The following is a 20,744-nucleotide window of genomic DNA, read 5'->3' on the forward strand; positions in this document are numbered from 1 at the left end:
TTTTTCCCTTGCTGCTTTTAATATGCTTTCTTTGTATTTAATTTTTGACAGTTTGATTAATATGTGTCTTGGCATATTTCTCCTTGGATTTATCCTGTATGGGGATGCTCTGTGCTTCCTGGACTTGATTAACTATTTCCTTTCCCATATTAGGGAAGTTTTCAACTATAATCTCTTCAAATATTATCTCAGTCCCTTTCTTTTTCTCTTCTTCTTCTGGAACCCCTATAATTCGAATGTTGGTGTGTTTAATGTTGTCCCAGATGTCTCTGAGACTGTCCTCAGTTCTTTTCATTCTTTTTTCTTTATTCTGCTCTGCAGTAGTTCTTTCCATTATTTTATCTTCTAGGTCACTTATCCGTTCTTCTGCCTCAGTTATTCTGCTATTGATCCCATCTAGAGTATTTTAAATTTCATTTATTGTGTTGTTCATCATTGTTTGTTTCATCTTTAGTTCTTCTAGGTCCTTGTTAAATGTTTCTTGCATTTTGTCTATTCTATTTCCAAGATTTTGGATCATCTTTACTATCATTATTCTGAATTCTTTTTCAGGTAGACTGCCTATTTCCTCGTTATTTGTTAGGTCTGGTGGGTTTTTATCTTGCTCCTTCATCTGCTGTGTGTTTTTCTGTCTTCTCATTTTGCTTATCTTACTGTGTTTAGGGTCTCCTTTTAGCATGCTGAAGGTTTGTAGTTCCTGTTTTTTTTGGTGTCTGTCCCCAGTGGCTAAGTATGGTTCAGTGGATTGTGTAGGCTTCCTGTCGGAGGGGACTAGTGCCTGTGTTCTGGTGGATGAGGCTGGATCTTGTCTTTCTGGTGGGCTGGTCCACGTCTGGTGGTGTGTTTTGGGATGTCTGTGGACTTATTATGATTTTAGGCAGCCTCTCTCCTAATGGGTGGGGTTGTGTTCCTGTCTTGCTAGTTGTTTGGCATAGGATGTCCAGCACTGTAGCTTGCTGGTCGTTGAGTGAAGCTGGGTGCTGGTGTTGAGATGGAGATCTCTGGGAGATTTTCGCCATTTGATATTATGTGGAGCTGGGAGGTCTCTTGTGGACCAGTGTCCTGAAGTTGGCTCTCCCACTTCAGAGACACAGCACTGACTCCTGGCTGCAGCACCATGATCCTTTCATGCACATGGCTCAGAATAAAAGGGAGAAAAAGTAGGAAGAAAGAATCAGTACAAGTAGAAAGAAAGAAAGAAAGAAGGAAATAAATGAGGGAGGGAAGGAGGGAGGGAGGAAGGAAGGAAGGAAGGAGGGAAGGAAGGAAAAAAAAGAAAGAAAGAAGATAAAGTAAAATAAAATACAGTAAGATAAAATATAATAAAGTTATTAAAATAAAAAATAATTATTAAGAAAGAAAATTAAAAACAACAAAAAAAAAATGGACGGATATAACCCTAGGACCAATGGTGGAAGCAAAGCTATACAGACAAAATCTCACACAGAAGCATACACATACACACTCACAAAAAGAGGAAAAAGAGAAAAAAATCATAAATCTTGCTCTCAAAGTCCACCTCCTTAATTTGGGATGACTCGTTGTCTATTCAGGTATTGCGCAGATGCAGGGTACATCAAGTTGATTGTGGAGCTTTAATCCACTGCTTCTGAGGCTGCTGGGAGAGATTTCCCTTTCTCTTCTTTGTTCTCACAGCTCACAGGGGCTCAGCTTTGGATTTGGCCCTGCCTCTGCGTGTAGGTCGCCGGAGGGCATCTGTTCTTCACTCAGACAGGACGGGGTTAAAGGAGCCGCTGATTCGGGGGCTCTGGCTCACTCAGGCCGGGGGGGAGGGAGGGGCACGGAGTGCGGGGCGAGCCTGTGGCGGCAGAGGCCGGCGTGACGTTGCACCAGCCTGAGGCGCGCCGGGCGTTCTCCCTGGGAAGTTGTTCCGGGATCCCGGGACCTTGGCAGTGGCGGGCTGCACAGGCTCCCCGGAAGGGGAGTGTGGATAGAGACCTGTGCTCGCACACAGGCTTCTTGGTGGCGGCAGCAGCAGCCTTAGCGTCTCATGCCCGTCTCTGAGATCCGCGCTTTTAGCTGCGGCTCGCGCCCGTCTCTGGAGCTCCTTTAAGCAGCGCTCTTAATCCCCTCTCCTCGTGCACCTGGAAACAAAGAAGGAAAGAAAAAGTCTCCTGCCTCTTCGGCAGGTCCAGACTTTTCCCCGGACTCCGTCCCGGCTAGCCGTGGCGCACTAACTCCCTGCAGGCTGTTTTCACGCCGCCAACCCCACCAACACCAGCTCCGACGGAAGCCCAAGCCTCAACTCCCAGCCCCGCCCGCCCCGGCGGGTGAGCAGACAAGCTTCTTGGGCTGGTGAGTGTCGGTCGGCCCTGATCCTCTGTGCGGGAATCTCTCTGCTTTGCCCTCTGCACCCCTGTTGCTGTGCTCTCCTCCGCGGCCCCGAAGCTTTCCCCCTCCGCCACCCGCAGTCTCCGCCCGCGAAGGGGCTTCTAGTGTGTGGAAAACTTTCCTCCTTCACAGCTCCCTCCCACTGGTGCAGGTCCTGTCCCTATCCGTTTGTCTCTATTTATTCTTTTTTCTTTTGCCCTACCCAGGTACGTGGGGGGTTTCTTGCCTTTTGGGAGGTCTGAGATCTTCTGCCAGCGTTCAGTAGGTGTTCTGTAGGAGTTGTTCCACGTGTAGATGTATTTCTGGTGTATCTGTGGGGAGGAAGGTGATCTCCATGTCTTACTCTGCCGCCATCTTCCCGGACGCCCCAGAACGAGCTTTTAGTTTTATTGATCTTTGCTATCGTTTCCTTCATTTCTTTTTCATTTATTTCTGGTCTGACCTTTATGATTTTTTTCCTTCGGCTAACTTTGGGGTTTTTTTGGTTCTTCTTTCTCTAATTGCTTTAGGTGTAAGGTGAGGTTGTTTATTTGAGATGTTTCTTGTTTTTTAAGGTAGGATTGTGTTGCTGTAAACTTCCCTCATAGAACTGCTTTTGCTGCATCCCATAGGTTTTCGGTCGTCGTGTTTTCATTGTAATTTGTTTCCAGGTATTTTTTGATTTCCTCTTCGATTTCTTCAGTGACCTCTTGGTTTTTAAGTAGTGTATTGTTTAGCCTCCATTTGTTTGTATTTTTTACAGATTTTTCCCTGTAATTGATATCTATTCTCATAGCGTTGTGGTCAGAAAAGATACTTGATATGATTTCAATTTTTTAAAATTTACCAAGGCTTGATTTGTGACCCAAGATATGATCTCTCCTGGAGGATGTTCCATGAGCACTAGAGAAAAATGTGTATTCTGTTGTTTTTGGATGGAACGTCCTATAAATATCAATTAAGTCCATCTTCTTTAATGTGTCATTTAAAGCTTTTTTTCCTTATTTATTTTCCTTTTGGATGATCTGTCCACTGATGAAAGTGGGATGTTAAAGTCCCCTACTATGATTGTGTTACTGTCGATTTCCCCCTTTTATGGCTGTTAGTATTTGCCTTATGTATTGAGGTGCTCCTATGTTGGGTGCATAAATATTTACAATTGTTATATCTTCTTCTTGGATTGATCACTTGATCATTATGTAGTGCCCTTCTTTGTCTTTGTAATAGTCTTTGTTTTTAATTCTATATTGTCTGATATGAGAATTGCTACTCCAGCTTTCTTCTGATTTCCATTTGCATGGAATATCTTTTTCCATCCCCTCACTCCAGTCTGTATGTGTCCCTAGGTCTGAAGTGAGTCTCCTGTAGACAGCATATATACAGGTCTTGTTTTATTATTATTATTTTTTTTTGCGATACACGGGCCTCTCACTGTTGTGGCCTCTCCCATTGCAGAGCACAGGCTCCGGACGCGCAGGCTTAGCGGCCATGGTTCACGGGCTCAGCCACTCCGCGCCATGTGGGATCTTCCCGGACCGGGGCATGAACCCATGTCCCTTGCATCAGCAGGCAGACTCTCAACCACTGTGCCACCAGGGAAGCCCACGGGTCTTATTTTTGTATCCCTTCAGCCAGTCTGAGTCTTTTGGTTGGAGCATATAATCCACTTACATTTAAGGTAGTTATTGACATGTATGTTCCTATTACCATTTTCTTAATTGTTTTGGGTTCGTTATTGTAGGTCTTTTCCTTCTCTTGTGTTTCCTGCCTAGAGAAGTTCCTTTAGCATTTGCTGTAAAGCTGGTTTGGCGGTGCTGAATTCTCTTAGCTTTTGCTTGTCTGTAAAGGTTTTAATTTCTCCATCAAATCTGAATGAGATCCTTGGTGGATAGAGTAATCTTGGTTGTAGGTTTTCCCTTTCATCACTTTAAATATGTCCTGCCACTCCCTTCTGGCTTTCAGAGTTTCTGCTGACAGATCAGCTGTTAACCTTATGGGGATTCCCTTGTATGTTATTTGTTGTTTTTCCCTTGCTGCTTTTAATACTTTTTCTTTGTATTTAAGTTTTGATAGTTTGATTAATATGTGTCTTGGCGTGTTTCTCCTTGGATTTATCCTGTATTGGACTCTCTGTGCTTCCTGGACTTGATTAACTATTTCCTTTCCCATATTAGGGAAGTTTTCAACTATAATCTCTTCAAATATTTTCTCAGTCCCTTTCTTTTTCTCTTCTTTTCTGGGACCCCTATAATTTGAATGTTGATGTGTTTAATGTTGTCCCAGAGGTCTCTGTGACTGTCCTTGGTTCTTTTCATTCTTTTTTCTTTATTCTGCTCTGCAGTAGTTATTTCCATTATTTTATCTTCCAGGTCACTTATCCGTTCTTCTGCCTCAGTTATTCTGCTATTGATCCCTTCTAGATAATTTTTAATTTCATTTATTGTGTTGTTCATCACTATTTGTTTGCCCTTTAGTTCTTCTAGGTCCTTGTTAAATGTTTCTTGCATTTTGTCTATTCTATTTCCAAGATTTTGGATCATCTTTACTATCATTTTTCTAATTCTTTTTCTGATAGACTGCCTATTTCCTCGTCATTTGTTAGGGCTGGTGGGTTTTTACCTTTCTCCTTCATCTGCTGTGTGTTTCTCTGTCTTCTCATTTTGCTTGACTTTCTGTGTTTAGGGTCTCCTTTTAGCATGCTGCAGGTTCGTAGTTCCCGTTGTTTTTGGTGTCTGCCTCCAGTGGATAACGTTGGTTCAGTGGGTTGTGTAGGCTTCCTGTTGGAGGGGACTAGTGCCTGTGTTCTGGTGGATGAGGCTGGATCTTGTCTTTCTCGTGGGCAGGTTCATGTCTGGTGGTGTGTTTTGGGGTTTCTGTGACCTTATTATGATTTTAGGCAGCCTGTCTGCTAATGGGTGGGTCTGTGTTCCTGTCTCACTAGTTGTTTGGCATAGGGTGTCCAGCACTGTAGCTTGCTGGTTGTTGAGTGGAGCTGGGTCTTGGTGTTGATGGAGATCTCTGGGAGATTTTCGCCATTTGCTATTAGGTGCAGCTGGGAGGTCTCTGGTGGATCAGTGTCCTGAACTTGGCTCTACCACCTCAGAGGCACAGCCCTGATGCCTGGCTGGAGCACCAAGAGCCTGTCATCCCTATGGCTCAGAATAAAAGGGAGAAAAATAGAAAGAAGGAAAGAAAGAAAGAAAGAAGATAAAACAAAATATAATAGAATAAAATGAAATAAAATAAGATAAAATAAATTTATTAATTAAAAAAATAATTATTAAAAAAATTTAAAAAATAAAAAAAAAGGAAAGAAGAGAGCAACGAAGCCAAAAACAAATCCACCAATGATAACAAGAGCTAAAAACTATACTAAAACAAACAAACAAACAAACGGAGAGACTGAACCCTGGGATAAATGGTAAAAGCAAATCTATTCATACAAAACCACACACAGAAGCATACACATACACAGTCGCAAAAAGAGAAAAAGGGAAAAAAAATATATATCGTTGCTCCCAATGTCCACCTCCTCACTTTGGGATGATTCGTTGTCTATTCAGGTATTCCACAGATGCAGGGTACATCAAGTTGACTGTGGAGATTTAATCCACTGCTCCTGAGGCTGCTGGGAGAAATTTCCCTTTCTTTTCTTTTTTCGCACAGCTCTTTTTTCGCAAAGCTGGGGTTCAGCTTTGGATTTGACTCCACCTCTGCATGTAGGTCGCTTGAGGGTGTCTGTTCCCCATGTACGTGGGGAGTTTCTTGCCTTTTGGGAGGTCTGAGGTCTTCTGCCAGTGTTCAGTAGGTGTTCTGTAGGAGTTGTTCCACATGTAGATGGATTTCTGATGTATTTGTGGTGAGGAAGGTGATATCCACGTGTTACTCTTCCGCCATCTTGAAGCTCCTCCTGAACATGATAGTTTACAAGTTAATAGAGATTCTTCCAGAAAAGATTTTTTTGCAGTAAAGTTTACATTCAATCTTTCTAATCAGTAAGCTATTGTCTATTGAGCTGTCTTAATTTTTGTGAAATAAGTAGGCACTATTTTTATTTTCTTGTTCATTATCACTGAATCCTCGTACAAAATTACCTTCTTCTCATGAGAAAATATCATATATCACTCAACATTTAAGCTCTGGACCAAAGAGTACAGTGACTATTGGTGTGTGTAGAGTCAGCAGGGAGTGAGTTTTGGGTTTAAAATTTTAATATTCAGAAAATATCTATTGAACATCCACTAGGTACATACAAAGTGCTATACCTGGTACTGGGAGTATAAAAAAGGACTAGAAACATTCCTGGTCCTCAGGGGGTTTACAGTTTAGTCTCCACAGACAAGACCAGGAAGTCAGTAAATAGCTATTATGCACAGCAGAGAGTGGTAAGTTACCAAGGCAGAGAGAGCTGATGGGAGAAGGGAGAGTCCACCGCACTGGGACCAGGGAAGATTTTATGAGTAGAATCTTATTAGCACCTTAAACAGTGACCAGCAATGGGTCAGAGAGAATTTGAGGCAGAAGGCAAGGCATGGAGGTGGAAAAGTGGAGGATGGGTATGAGAGCAACTAATTGTGTGAAGAAATGTAGTGATATTTCAACCTGCAAAGGTAGGTTGGGTCTGATCAAGAAGCATCTTCAGTATCAGGCTAAGGAAGTTCAGTTGCCCATGATTCTTCCCTAACCCTTGTAGTTCTAGTGGGTCCTGTTTTTATAATAGCATGTGTCCTCATGTATCCTGGTTAATCTGTTTACGTGCCTACCAATTGTATTAGTCTGTGAGTGATTCCAAGTCCTGGTAAGTCATTTATTTATCTTCCTGTCATAGACACCTAGTCGGACACTTGCCACATGGAAGGAGCTTGGAAAATGTGGCATTAATTGAAGCCAACCTCGTTTTGTTGCGTGAATATCATTCATTACTTGAAAACACACCACACACGTGCATGTGTGTGTGTGTGTGCGTGTGTGTGTGTGCGTGCATTTGTGAGCACACACACACGGTTTCAAAAAGATTTAAAAATTGACTTTTTCCTCTCGGGGTTATTGATTCTCGATTTTCTTACTGAATTCAGCAGGATCCATTTTGGTATGAGTTGTAGCTTTAACAGACTGCAAAGGCTGTTGTCAGCTTGGTGATTACATTTCCTGTTCTCAATTTTGGGGGGCAACAGTGTGTAAAAGATTTGGATTCTCAATTGCCTCAGAAAAGGCAGATTACTGGCAGCATTTACTCTAGCTAACCCTTTTAAGCTCACCCTCTGCAGCTCCCCCCCCCCCCCACCCCGGTGTCTACATTTCAACCAGAGGGAACTCCTCGCCCTTCTCAGGCTATGTCATCTATTTCAATCCTATCTTTGCCTGTGCTGTTCCCTGTGCTGTGCATACATTAGTGACTGTAACAGATAAACTCCTAAACCTCGGGAACTTAGTATGATTAAAGAATATTTATGTTTTGCTCAGATAATAGTACAATACAGTCACTCCTGGAGGATGGCCTTTCTCCACATGTTTCAGGGAGACAGGTTTCCTCTATCCTGTGGCTGCTCCGTCTTCACATCATGACTCTCAAGGTTGTCCTAGTCATCTCCAGTCTAGCCAGCTGGAAGGGAAAGGCCATGTAGGGTCATGAATCAAGAGCTAAATGGACCAGGCCTGGAAGCAACGGATGTCACGTTTCATTGGTCAGAACTGACACAGGGCCATGTCTAGCCATAAGGGAGACTGGGAAGCGTAATCTAGCAGTGTGCCCAGGAGAAAAAGGAAGTAGTTTTTGGTGACTTACTAACCAGTATCCTCCACAGTCTTTCCTTCTGGTCACAAATTTCCTATTCTATTCTTTCTTCCTTTTGTAGAACACCTTCTTTTTCCACAGGAGGCAACTCCAAGACACATGAAGTCAATGTAGCAGTACAAAGTTTAGGATCTTCAGATGATGTCTGTGGTGTCTGGATGGGGCTCCTTGTGGAGATCTGTGAATAAAAAGATAAGTTGTTCATCCCTTCTCCCACTCAATATACAGTGGATCAGAGAAGGGATAACTACAATAAAATCTCTCTTGGAAAACAAAAGAATGGAAGAGAGTTATTAGTTGCTGGTGCACATGATATCCTCCTGAGCAGGTTCAGGAAGGTCTCCTGCCCTGTGGGTGGGGAAGGTCCTTGTTTAGATTCTGATTCTGCTCTCCTCTTGGAACTCCCTTGTCCACTTGGTCCATCCTCTGGGTGGGTCTTCCATGTCCTATATTCCATGTCTGCGCCTGAAGAGGACATTGGGGAGTTTATTTTTCATGAGGGCTGTACAACTTGCACAGCCTGCTTTCTGCTTGTGCAAGCATGAGGTCCTGAGATGGTTTTAATGTTCAAATAGCCACAGGCTTTTTCAGGTTGAGATAATGTTTATTTGGCAGTACAGTTCACCCAGAAATTTAGAAGGTTTTTGATCTGTTAGCTTCTGGTCAGTTCCACGTGCCAGTAAATATATTCAAAGTTTTGCCTAGATGTTGTTCTCAAGTCTTATTTATTTGCTTCTTTGCCCCCATGCCCTTCTTTTTCAGTTTAATGGTGTTTACCTTGAGGACAATAGGTTTGGGTGGCGGCCACACCATTAATGTAACTTTGTAACAACACTGAGGTTTTGGAATAATTTAAATGATTAATTCTTATTGATTGTTAATCATATTACAAAGAGTAATACAATATTAAAATACATCATCCTCAGTAAATTAATATGCACTTAGAAAATCTAATGGTTGCAGGTAAAATATAGCATATGGAACTTTCATTTAAAAATACAAATTTTATGAAAATTAAAAAAATTTTGAGATTTTGGATAAAGATATATCTTAAAATATTATGAAAAATATTCTTTATTCTGAAACAATGTCAAAAAAGAATACCCAAATTCCTCTAAAACAACTAGTTATAGTTAGTTATCCAGTTGCTGTCTTTGGTAAAATTAACAAGAAAACGCATTTACAATTTTACATCGCAATCATATGTCAAGTAATTAGGATTGAAGAAATATTGTTGACATACACATTAGGTTGACTATTATATTTTCAAAAACAGTGTTCTTTCACTCATTTAAACTAAAAGAATTAAAACATGCTTAAATCTTGTTCTGGTATTCTAAAAGTGTTTGTAAACATTTTTCTTAATTTTTAGTACTGAAATCCATCTGAATGGATCTACTAATAGTCATTGTAACCAAATGAAATTAGTTTTTTGTGGTTTTAATAGTCCATAGGACTTAATTGTATTTGAAGGTACGATGAGGCAGCCCCATCTTTCCATCTGTTTCTAAGGTCTGAAATCACAGCTCTGCACAGTGGACATATATTCCCTCTGTAAAACCATAAGGCAATGAATGCATTCTTCAGAAAAACATGCTGACTGATGGGAAGAATAATTTTCTGAAATTCAGCTTGACATACTGAACAAATATCATCCACATCTAAATAAGTCACTCTGTAACTTGGCTGTGTAAAAAATATTCACAAGGGCTTCCGTGGTGGCGCAGTGGTTGAGAGTCCGCCTGCCGATGCAGGGGACACGGGTTCGTGCCCCGGTCCGGGAGGATCCCACATGCCGCGGAGCGGCTGGGCCCGTGAGCCATGGCCGCTGAGCGTGCGCGTCTGGAGCCTGTGCTCCGCAACGGGAGAGGCCACAACAGTGAGAGGCCCGCGTACCGCAAAAAAAAAAAAAAAAAAAAAAAAAAAATTCACAAAACCTATCTGAAAGTTCTCAGATTTCTAAAAAAAACCCAAAAGCTATAAAATGAGGTAGAATAAAGACAGTAATATCCCAAGAATCTAGCTAATTGTATTATTAAACTCCCTGAAGCAAATAAGGTAATGAAACCAAAACTGATATGGGAACAAAATTCAGTAAAACTGACATAATTCTTATAAGAGCATACACCAGTAACCCTTGGATTTAAAAAGCAGGATGAAAGAAGGCACTACCATAATAAGATTTTTTGAGCCTATGAAAAGCAATTTCAAAATGAAGTCTGTAATTCTAATAATCCAAAGTACTTCTGAGAAGCTTGAATGATCCAAAGTAGGATTTAAAAAGATTAACTTGTAATAAAGTGACTGAGAATGAAAGAACAGAAAATCCTGCTAAGAATACTAGTAACCAAGCTTACTGAATGTTTGAGCACCTTTTTCTTAGAAAAGCCTGATTTACAATGCTTTTGTTTGCACAGTTGAAAGTTGTTAGCGGCCCAGTTCCAAGAAACATTCCACATATTTCTGGAGCTTGGATTTTCAGCACATCCTTTAGGCATGGAGTTTATCCAGATACAAACATATCCAGAATGAAGGCAAGGCCCTTCTCCCGTCCATCTTGTTGCTCGGGCATTTAGGGAGGCTGAGGCAGCCTCACTGCCTGCAGTTCCTGGAGGACTGGTGTGGCCCTGGAATATGTTTTCTCTGATCCAGATTTCTTTGCATCAGGACTGTGTTTCCTCTCATGATGTTGAGTGAACAGAAGCCTCACAATGGTGTCAGGGACAGTGGGAGATGCTGTCATACCCCTTCAGTCAGGGTCATCACCCTCAAACCTCACCACAAGTAACTTTGGTTAGCCCAATGGCAGCAGGAAAGCTGGATTTTAATAGGCTTTTGTGTTCGGGGTCTAACAGCTATCATACAGCTTTTCTAGTCAGGCATCCAATTTCTGGACCCTCAATTTCTGCTTGCAAACTGACCACTTATTTCCTGAGCTCATTTCTTATAATGCTTTGCTGCAGTACAAAGAAAGTGAGCCCAGTTATTCTCTTGACAATCACTTTGCCCAGAGCTACGGCCTCACTAGGCATGTGGCCTGCTTTCCAAGTCATCTCAGACAATTTTACCAAATGTTTTGCCCCTGTAAAATTTGGGTGTCCATCTTTACAGCTCTGTATATAGATTCCTTTATAATAAGTGTTGAAATCAGCTGGTGTAAGTCCTCCAATTTTGTTCTTTTTCAAAGCTGTTTTGACTATTACACATCTTTTGCAGATCTATATGAATTTTAGATTCATTTTTTCAGATGGCTGCAACAGAACCTGCTGGGATCAGGAACTGAACCTGGAGAAAGAGGGGTCCAGAAAAAGGAGAGTTGGTGAATCAGGGAAGTCACTAAGTAGTCCTCCTGAAGCACTGGCACAGTGGGCAAGTCAGAGCTTGAGGGGAGTCTGCTGAGAGGGACCCCTAAGGGGGCAGGTGTAGAGGTCTGTGCAAGGCTGTGACCTGGTCCTAGCAACTGCCTCTGTGAATTTGCATTCCAGCCTCTGGTCACTGGTTGCTGTTGGTCAGCGGGGCAGGCAGATGGGTAGAGCTGCAGCTGCTGGCCCTGGAGGTGGAAGAGGCTTCAGAGTGGAGAAGGAGGGTGAGGACAGCCTGGCATCTGCCATTTCTCTGTGTCTGCCTCATCTTACCTCTAACCGTGACTATCTTCAGAGCATAAGGGCTGTTGCTTCCTTTCACTTCCCAAATCTTGTGCACGTTTCTAACCTAGAACCAAATCTAACCCCAAACCAAATAGGGAAGGCGATTCTAAAATGTGGTTCCGACTTAGCCAGACCTACACAAAATAAAATCATTTTCTCTTTGACTCCTCTCTCTGTATCACCATCTTCATCCAACCAGCCACCAGCTCCTGTTGATTCTACACCATTATTTCTGCATTATGACCCCTTCCTTTCTCTGCTATTGCCCTTCTTTAGCGCAACCCTTCCTACGTTTCATGTCTGAAGTACTTCTTTATTAGCCTCCTTACTTGCAGTTACACTAAATCTGGCCATGTAGGTCGAGCACTACACCACTCCGGGGTGCCATTCACAGACCACATTTCATGGCCCTCCCTAGGTTGTAGAGGATACAACATGCAGAACTGTATGTAGTAGTTCCATATCACATGTAGCCCCGTTTATTCCCCTCAGTAACCTGGGCCTTCCTTTTAAAAGGTACAACTGACCATGTCATTCTCCTGCCTAAAATACTTGGCCTCCCATGACCTTCTCAAGGTAAAATTTTAATTACTTAGCATAGCATAAAATCCATTCATGACTAGCAGATGAGTCTAAGCTCTGGAATCAGAATTTCTAAATTGGAATTTTATCTTAGTAATTTGAGAAATGTATGACCTTGGGCAAGTCACTTAATCACACTGGGTTTGTTTCTTTAACTGTGAAATGGAGGAGGAGGGTATGAATACTCTTTTCGTCATCAATTTTTGTCAGCATCCATTGAGAGGTAAAGATGGAATGTTCCTTCTGTAGTGCAGTCTCTCATCGTCGTCTGTCCCTACCCCAACTCTATGCTTCAGCTAAACCGAACTCCTTATAGTAATTCTCCACGTTGTGACCCATCCTGCCTCTGTGCCTTTATACCAGTCCCCTGTATTACCCTCGGTTTCTTCCCCTGCATAGAATATGCTCATTCTCCAGGACTCAGTGACTCATCACTTCCTCCTGGAAGCCTCCTCTGATTCCCTCAGACGTGATTAGCAGCTGCTCCACTGGGCTGTCTCAGCAGTCAGTGCTTGATTATATCACAGTGAATTCTCTTTTTCTGTCACTTGCCTATCTCCCCCATTATGTAAGCTATAGATCATGTTTTCCTTGAGGGTAAAAACTGTTTCACTTGTCTTTATCCTTAGCTCCAAATATAGCTAAGTTCTTAAGAATGTTTGTTAGCAGGTTCTTAAAAATGTCTGTTGAATTAATGAATGGTGATGAATGATAAAGGCTCTAACAGGCATTTTTATACTTTATGGAGAAATATAAGGATGATGAAGGGAAGATTTTGGGACAAAGCATAATAGCAGGGATTCTAGAATTCCAAAATTTAGTGATTTGGTTATTCTCTTAATAGAAAGAATAGCTAAAGACATTTTTGTGAAAGCATTGTTTACTAGCAGTTGTCCAATATCCATTGCTTTAAGACCTTTTATAAAGATATTATTGAATAATCCATAAAAGTTCTTTGAAGAGTATTCTGTTTGTCAGTGGTCAATGGTAATACCTAAAAATATGAAGTAGCTATTCTTGGCAAGTTATGGATCAACATCCTGGAACTATCAGTTTTTTCTATAACGTCTGTATGAGTTCAGTCATTTTGACGGCGCACCTTGCCTCAGTCAGTAGTTTACACCTGAAGTTTCTAATGGCACTTTTAATAAAGAGAACAAGTAGTTACATTTTTCTCCAGAATTTCAAATTTCCATGTATTGAATATGCAATGAAATAAGGTACATCCATAAGGATTTTTTCATATTAGAAATTTCTGGATCAATAATCAAGTATCTTAAAATTTGGAATAAAAATGTCAGCGCATGGACTTAATATCAGAAGATATTAAATCTAAGCACTTCTGTGGGCAATAGACCTTGACCTTTTCCAAAAACCCATCTCTTCTTCAAATAGGTTCTTGTTTTGGCATAAGTAAAAGTTTTAATAAATATGGAAACGATCACTCTCAACATCAGTGTCATGCTTTGTCAGGCTTATGATTCTAACTGCTACCCCATGCATCACAATTCTAAGATTAAGAAGAGTGACTTGCTTAAATACTTTTGCATCTTACAAATGAATAAGAATACGAAGATCTCACTAGAAAAATGGGCAAAGGGCATATCAAAGCAGTCAGTAAAGAAGAAATAAAAATGGCCAATATATATATAGAAAAATTTGCATATGGAGAAATGCAAACCGAACAACAGTGAGATACCATTTGAACCTGTCACAGTAGAAAAGGATGTGAAGAAAGAGCACTTTGATCCATTGCTGTTGGGGGTGTATATCGTCTTTCTCTGCAATTGGACAGTAGCATGTAAATCTATATCGTCTTTTTCTGCAATTGGATAGTAGCGTTGACTACTTTTAGGCGATTTGGGATGTCTGCTTGTGGAGAGCATGTGCTCTCATCAGCTTCCTGCAGGTGGAGCTTTCATGGGAAAGGCCTCCCTCCACTGGGGAGCCCTGTGGTTTCCCAGCTATGTCTGTGCATGTTTGGGAAATTCTGTTTAATTCCAGCTACCGCGTTAGGAATCTCAGTGGGCTGCATACCTGATCCATGTCCTCTATCCAACTTTTATCAAAAATAAGGCTGATGTTTTGATTTCCACTTGTCAGTCTCCTCTCTATTGCTCAGTTAGCCTTGAACTGGGGCTTCCTGACACCCCCAAGAAATAACAACAAAATAGAATTTGGATATTCAAAAACATGGGATTGATTAAAAAGATGTATCAACAAAATTGGATATGATGCAGCAATTCAAAACAATTCATTGAAGCGTATATTGATACATGAAGAAAAGATTCTAATATAGCATTCTGCATACAAACACACTTATTATATATGTACATAGTCTGTTCTTTTCCTCTTTCGTTCCTCATCCATATTTTCTAAAGCTTCTGTAACTACACAAAATGGGTTAAATACATGTTTGCTTCTATATAGGCTGTTTTCACTGCTGTGTTTCCTGTGCTCATGGTGGCTGGTGTGTGCTTTCCCTTCTTTTGTCTGTTTCCTTGGTGGGGAGAGCAGGGTCTTGGCCACAGGCAGTACACCTGGAATTGGGTCAGCTTTTCTCTGCTGGACACCTCTTTACATGGATTCTTGCACAGGATCCGGCCCCCTTGTGATCTGTGGCTACTGACTCCATCCCTCTCTCTTTTCTGCAGAGCCTCACCTGGTCAGAAAGGAGCTCACCTGTGGGCCCAAATGAAGCGATGGTCATCCTCTTCCTCCAGTGCCCCATGTGGTCTTCTTCCCAGGAAGCAGTGTTGATGTCTGAGGAGAGCCAGTGCCTCAGCCATCCTGGGGCCGTTGAGGGTTGGGAGAATTCTCCCACTCAAGAGAATAAAACTGTAGATACTAACAAGCTCGGGGTGAGCTGGTACACAGAGTTACCTCTAATTCATGGAGATGCCAAAAGCATCATCATTCACAATGGCTCCTGGGGAATGGAATTATCCACACAAGTGAAGTTTCTAGATAACTAGCATTTACTACCTTAAGAATTTATACTATTTTTCTTCATCATTTTTAATGGAAATCTTACTGAAGGCTTTCAATTTATTTCCACAAGCATTCAATATTTTCTTGATGATACAGTCTCATTCTTATAAAGAACATGTTTTATTGTGCTGTTGAATGGTGATGTGCTCTGCGCACATTGAAACATGTAGTCCCAAAGAGCAGCTACTGGTTGTACTTTCAAGGCCATGCCTGTGTGTTTTAGATGGTTGGCTTACTTTCCCTGCTGACAGCTGTTCCATCTGAGAATCTGTGTGTTCTGGTTGAGACCCTGCTATATTGAAATAGCATTTGGTTGGGAATGGCTCTGATTAGAAGCAAGACTCAGTATCTTGTGGCAGACATTTCTGCCACTGTGAGGCCATTTCCATTGATTCTGAGTTTACAGCTGGGTTTTGGCCAGTTAGTTATAGCAGTCAGTGGTCTGACCTCTGGTTGAAGGGGCTATTCTTATACTTTGCATCAAGGTTTCTAGTCACCTTTTTGACAACCGAGTTAAAATTCACATTTTGCTTTACAATCAGGCTTCCTTATAGATTAATGATCACATATAATTTTAGGAACTGTGGTTCAAAGAAATGACGTCAATTTTCTAATCTCATTGGCAATGAAATGTTTATGAACTTCAGGATCTGTTCCTGAGGCTATGACTGGAAATCACGAGTTTTTCCTAAAAGAATTTTAAGGGGATAATTGAATGATCAAGCATTCATGTATTTAATAACTCTATTCAACTTAATTAAGAAATTCTCATTGATTTTCCATTGCCTAAAGTATAAAGTGCAATTGTTTTAACATCCTATCATTTAGTTTGGCTGCCTAAAAAACACACAAAACATAATGGTTTAAAACAAAAAAGTTTCACTATGTTCTATGATTCCGTGGGTCAATGGGCAGCACTTTCAGTCTGGGTCATCTTGGCTTGAGTTGAATGGTCTAGGTTGGCCTCACTCACATGTCTGGGATGGCTGGGATGACTAGGCCCTCTCTCCACCAGGTCTTTTATCCCCCGGGGGATAGCCTGAGTGTGTCATATGGCAGCAGAAGGGTTTCCAGCAGCAAGAGAGGGAAAACCCCAAAGTACATATGTTTTTCAAGCCTCTGCCTGTGTCCCATTTACTAATGTCCCATTGGCCAAAGCAAGTCATATTGACTTGAGAGCATGGATACAGGAGGCATGATTCATGGGAGTCATTACTGCAATGATCTATCAAAGCATATACCAAACTATCACTCTAAACCTGCAGTCCGCAAACTGTGGCTCAGGTGCCCTGGGGCACCAGAGTGAATTCACAGGGACTGTTGCAGGATATTTTACAATTTTGAGGGAAACATAATTTTATTCTGTGACTGCTGGACATCACAAGAACTACTAGCTTGATGTAGGTCACAATGTCAGTATCATAATGATACATTCCTTTTGGTGCTGTTGTATCTTTGCAAAGCTGGATTTATGGTGGTTGCTGTGATGAAAAGCAAGTACCACAGGAAAATGATTGTGAAGCAGGAAGTGAGGATAGTGGTGTCCAATTTGGTTCCAAGATTGCGGAGGTTGTGTGGTGCCCAATGTGTGCATATATACCATTATCAAGTAAATGTGGTTAAGAAATAAGATATCATTTAAAATTTTATGTGTATTACTTTTAAAATATAATTAAGTTGTGAGTACATACAACTTACAAATTTGTTTGGACCTAGCTATTTAATGAATGGAACTATTAAGTATTTCTTTTGGCCTAGGGGCACTGTGATAAAATTAACTAAACACTAAGGATGCCGTGAACCAGGAAAGGTTGGGAACTGCTGTTCTAAACTCATTTTTTCTTTTTTGTTTTGTTTTGTTTTCTTTTTTTTAACTGCTGATAAAAGAAGAAAGTCAAGAAGCAAAGCTAGTTTTAGGGAAAGGTGAATGGATTCAATTTTCGTTATTGCTGAGTCTGAGGACCTAATGGACCATTCAGGGAAAGACACAGAACTGGGATTCAGATAGGAGATTTGGAATCAAGCTAAATGCATCCCTGAATACTCATGTGCAGGCTCTCTTTCTGATTGCTTTGGATAGTGTATGTACTCAAGAATTAATTGTAAAAGGAAAAGGTAGGATTGCTGAAAGGGAAGGAACCTAAAAACCAAAACTCAAAACCAACCTGTCAAACAAATGTTCTTGGCTTAATATTTTTGCAAATGTTAAATGGATGCATTAAAATTTCTCTCTTATGTCATATTTTATTGCAAAGGGCAGACCTCTAATGGGGAGCCATGAGGTTTATTGTCCCAGAGAAGGAGAAGGTGAACTCTTGACCTCTTAGCCAGGTGTTGCAGAGATAGAGGGTTTGCTAATTACTTTATTTCCCATTTCACACATTACTAGCTGAGCCCAGAAAGCTCAGATCATGAAGGGGTCCCCGTCATATAGAGAAGGCACCTTGTACACACTTAAGACTTAACAGGATTAACATCAAGAAGCAGGAGGAAATGATGTAAGAAATACATAGACCCTTCTCCCCGCATTCACACATATTTTTTGTCCAAGGAGATTGTGGAAAGGAATAGGAAGAGAAGATAATAATTTGTGTCTTGTGGACTTCCCTGGTGGCATAGTGGTTAAGAATCCGCCTGCCAATGCAGGGGACATGGGTTTGAGCCCTGGTCTGGGAAGATCCCACATGCCACAGAGCAACAACTACTGAGCCTACACTCTAGAGCCCACGTGCCACAACTACTGAGCCCACGTGCCACAACTACTGAAGCCTGTGCACCTAGAGCCCGTGCTCTGCAACAAGAGGAGCCACCGCAATGAGAAGCCCGTGCACCACAATGAAGAGTAGCCCCTGCTCGTGGCAACTAGAGAAAGCCCACGCACAGCAACAAAGACCCAACACAGCCAAAAATAAATAAATAAAATTAAATCTTAAAAAAAAAAAAGATTAAGTTCAATAAATATATATTTATTGAGTACCTTCTACATACTAAACAAAAGTTTCTTTTGGTTGTGGGGGCCCTCGGCAGTGAAAGCACAGGTTCTGGGAAACTCGAATACTTCTATATAATTAGATATCTTTGTTAAAAGATTGAGAGTAAGATTAAAAGACAGCTTAGTAATAATGTAGAGAAAAATCTCTACCATAATAGAAACTGCACTATTTTAAGGAAATTAAAAAAAATTGGAAATAGAAATAATATCCACTTCTCTTAAGCAGATGTGGTGAATCTATCCTTGGTGGTCTGACTGTATATTCTGTTATTAATCCGTATTATTCATTCTTTCATCTTTCCATCCATCCATTCATTTGTCCATCATATATTTGTTGAGTACCTGTTATAGGCTCTATGCCAGGTATTAAACAAATGGATTGGAAAAGCGTTTTCTCCCTAGGGTTTATTGTATAGTTGGGGAGTTGCGGGGGTAGAAGGCTGGCTCATGTGTGTGTGTGTGCACACGTACACACGGTATGTACAATAAAGGGTAGAGGTGTGTAATTCTTCTGGAATTTTAACACTCACACAAAGTCAGGAGATGAGGCCTCAAGACTGTGTAAGGTAGGGATCTGGAACTGAGACATATGAATAGAAGCAGAAGCCTTGTAAGACTGCCCAATCCATAGAATAGGAATTAGAAAAATGTGGCTCACCAGCCCAGGAAATCTGGAGGTAGCATCCTGATTTATCATTCTTGTGGGATGCCAAATTAAAAATTTATATGTATACTGATATAGAACCTGAAGTCTGGTAGAGACAAATGGAAATTTTTCTCCAGAGATAACCAGAGATTATACATGGGACTCCCAGAGAAACAACTCTGCTGAAGATAAAAAAATTGCAGATCACACAAGGAAAGGAATCACCATGTGAGGGAGGCAGCAGATGCAACTAGGAGGAGAAGTAACACCACAAGAACTGAAGATAGTAGAACTAGCTAAAATAGACCTAATACTTACTATATTTAATGTTCTTAAGGAGAAGAAAAAAGGAAAAAGCCCACAGAACAACAGGAGAGTATGAAAAATGAACTGAGAGATTAGAAAAAGAACTAAGAACTTCTGGGAAATAAGCATTGGAATGAAAACTCAATAGTTAGGTTAAATAGTAGATTAGGAATAGTAGAATATAACATTAGTAAATTGGAAGATAGATTTGAGAAAATCACTCAGTACAGTATACAGAGAAGAGATACTGAATCTGAGAGAGAGATTAGACTGAAAAGTTTCTACATCTATCTAATATGATCAAAAAGAACAGAATGGGGAAGAGGCAATATCTGAAAAGAAATGGCTGACAACTTTTAGAATTGAAAAAAAAGACATAAGTCTTCAGATTAAAGGTGACTATCAGTCTGGGTCAAGATAAATAAAGCCAAATTTATGTCTAGAAACATTGTGGAAACCTGTAGATCAAAGACAAAGAAAAATCTTAAAGTCTTCCAGAGAGAAGAGACAGAGTACTTAAGGACAATTGGACTGATACATAGGGACTTCTTTTTTTTTTCTTTATAAATTTATTTATCTATTTATGGCTGCGTTGGGTCCTCGTTGCTGTGTGCGGGCTTTCTCTGGTTGCAGGGAGTGGGGGCTACTCTTCGTTGCGGTGCGTGGGCTTCTCACTCCAGTGGCTTCTCTTGTTGCAGAGCATGGGCTCTAGGCGCGCGGGCTTCAGTAGTTGCAGTGCGCGGGCTCAGTCGTTGTGGCTCACGGGCTCTAGAGTGCAGGCTCAGTAGTTGTGGTGCATGGGCTTAGTTGCTCTGTGGCATGTGGGATCTTCCCGGACCAGGGCTCGAACCTGTGTTCCCTGCATTGGCAGGTGGATTCTTAAGCACTGCGCCACCAGGGAAGTCCCAATAGATAGGGACTTCTTATCAGCACTAATAGATGCCAGAAGGAATTGAAAATTCTGAGAAGATAAATTAACAAATGCTAACTTAGAATTCTATATATTCAGCTAAACTATAATTTAACGGATTGCAGGAAAATACCTGTCACAAAAATTTTTTTAAATCGATTAATTAATTAATTTTTGGCTGCATTGGTTCTTCGTTGCTGTGTGCAGGCTTTCTCTAGTTGCGGCGAGTGGGGGCTACTCTTTGTTGCAGTATGCAGGCTTCTCATTGCAGTGGCTTCTTTTGTTGTGGAGCACGGGCTCTAGGTGCACGGGCTTCAGTAGTCGTGGCACACGGGCTCAGGAGTGGTGGTGTGCGGGCTGTAGAGCAGGCTCAGTAGTTGTGGCGCAGGGGCTTGTTTGCGCCGCAGCATGTGGGATCTTCCCAGACAAGGGATCGGACCCATGTCCCCTGCATTGGCAGGCAGATCCTTAACCACTGCACCACCTGAGAAGTCCCTGTCACAAAAATTTGATCCAAAAATTAAATTAAAATATTTTAATTTCAT

At 41.2% G+C, this 20,744-nt stretch overlaps 1 pseudogene; it reads right to left on the reverse strand.

Moving 5' to 3' along the window:
• Nucleotides 1-9,565: 9,565 nt before the first annotated feature.
• Nucleotides 9,566-14,400, reverse strand: LOC113624265 (E3 ubiquitin-protein ligase RNFT1 pseudogene; annotated as a pseudogene).
• Between the last annotated feature and the right edge of the window lie 6,344 nt (nucleotides 14,401-20,744).

The sequence above is a fragment of the Aethalodelphis obliquidens genome, unplaced genomic scaffold (genome assembly GCF_003676395.1).
Source record: "Aethalodelphis obliquidens isolate GAN/ISIS:26980383/991018 unplaced genomic scaffold, ASM367639v1 scaffold13, whole genome shotgun sequence".
Lineage (NCBI taxonomy): Eukaryota > Metazoa > Chordata > Mammalia > Artiodactyla > Delphinidae > Aethalodelphis > Aethalodelphis obliquidens.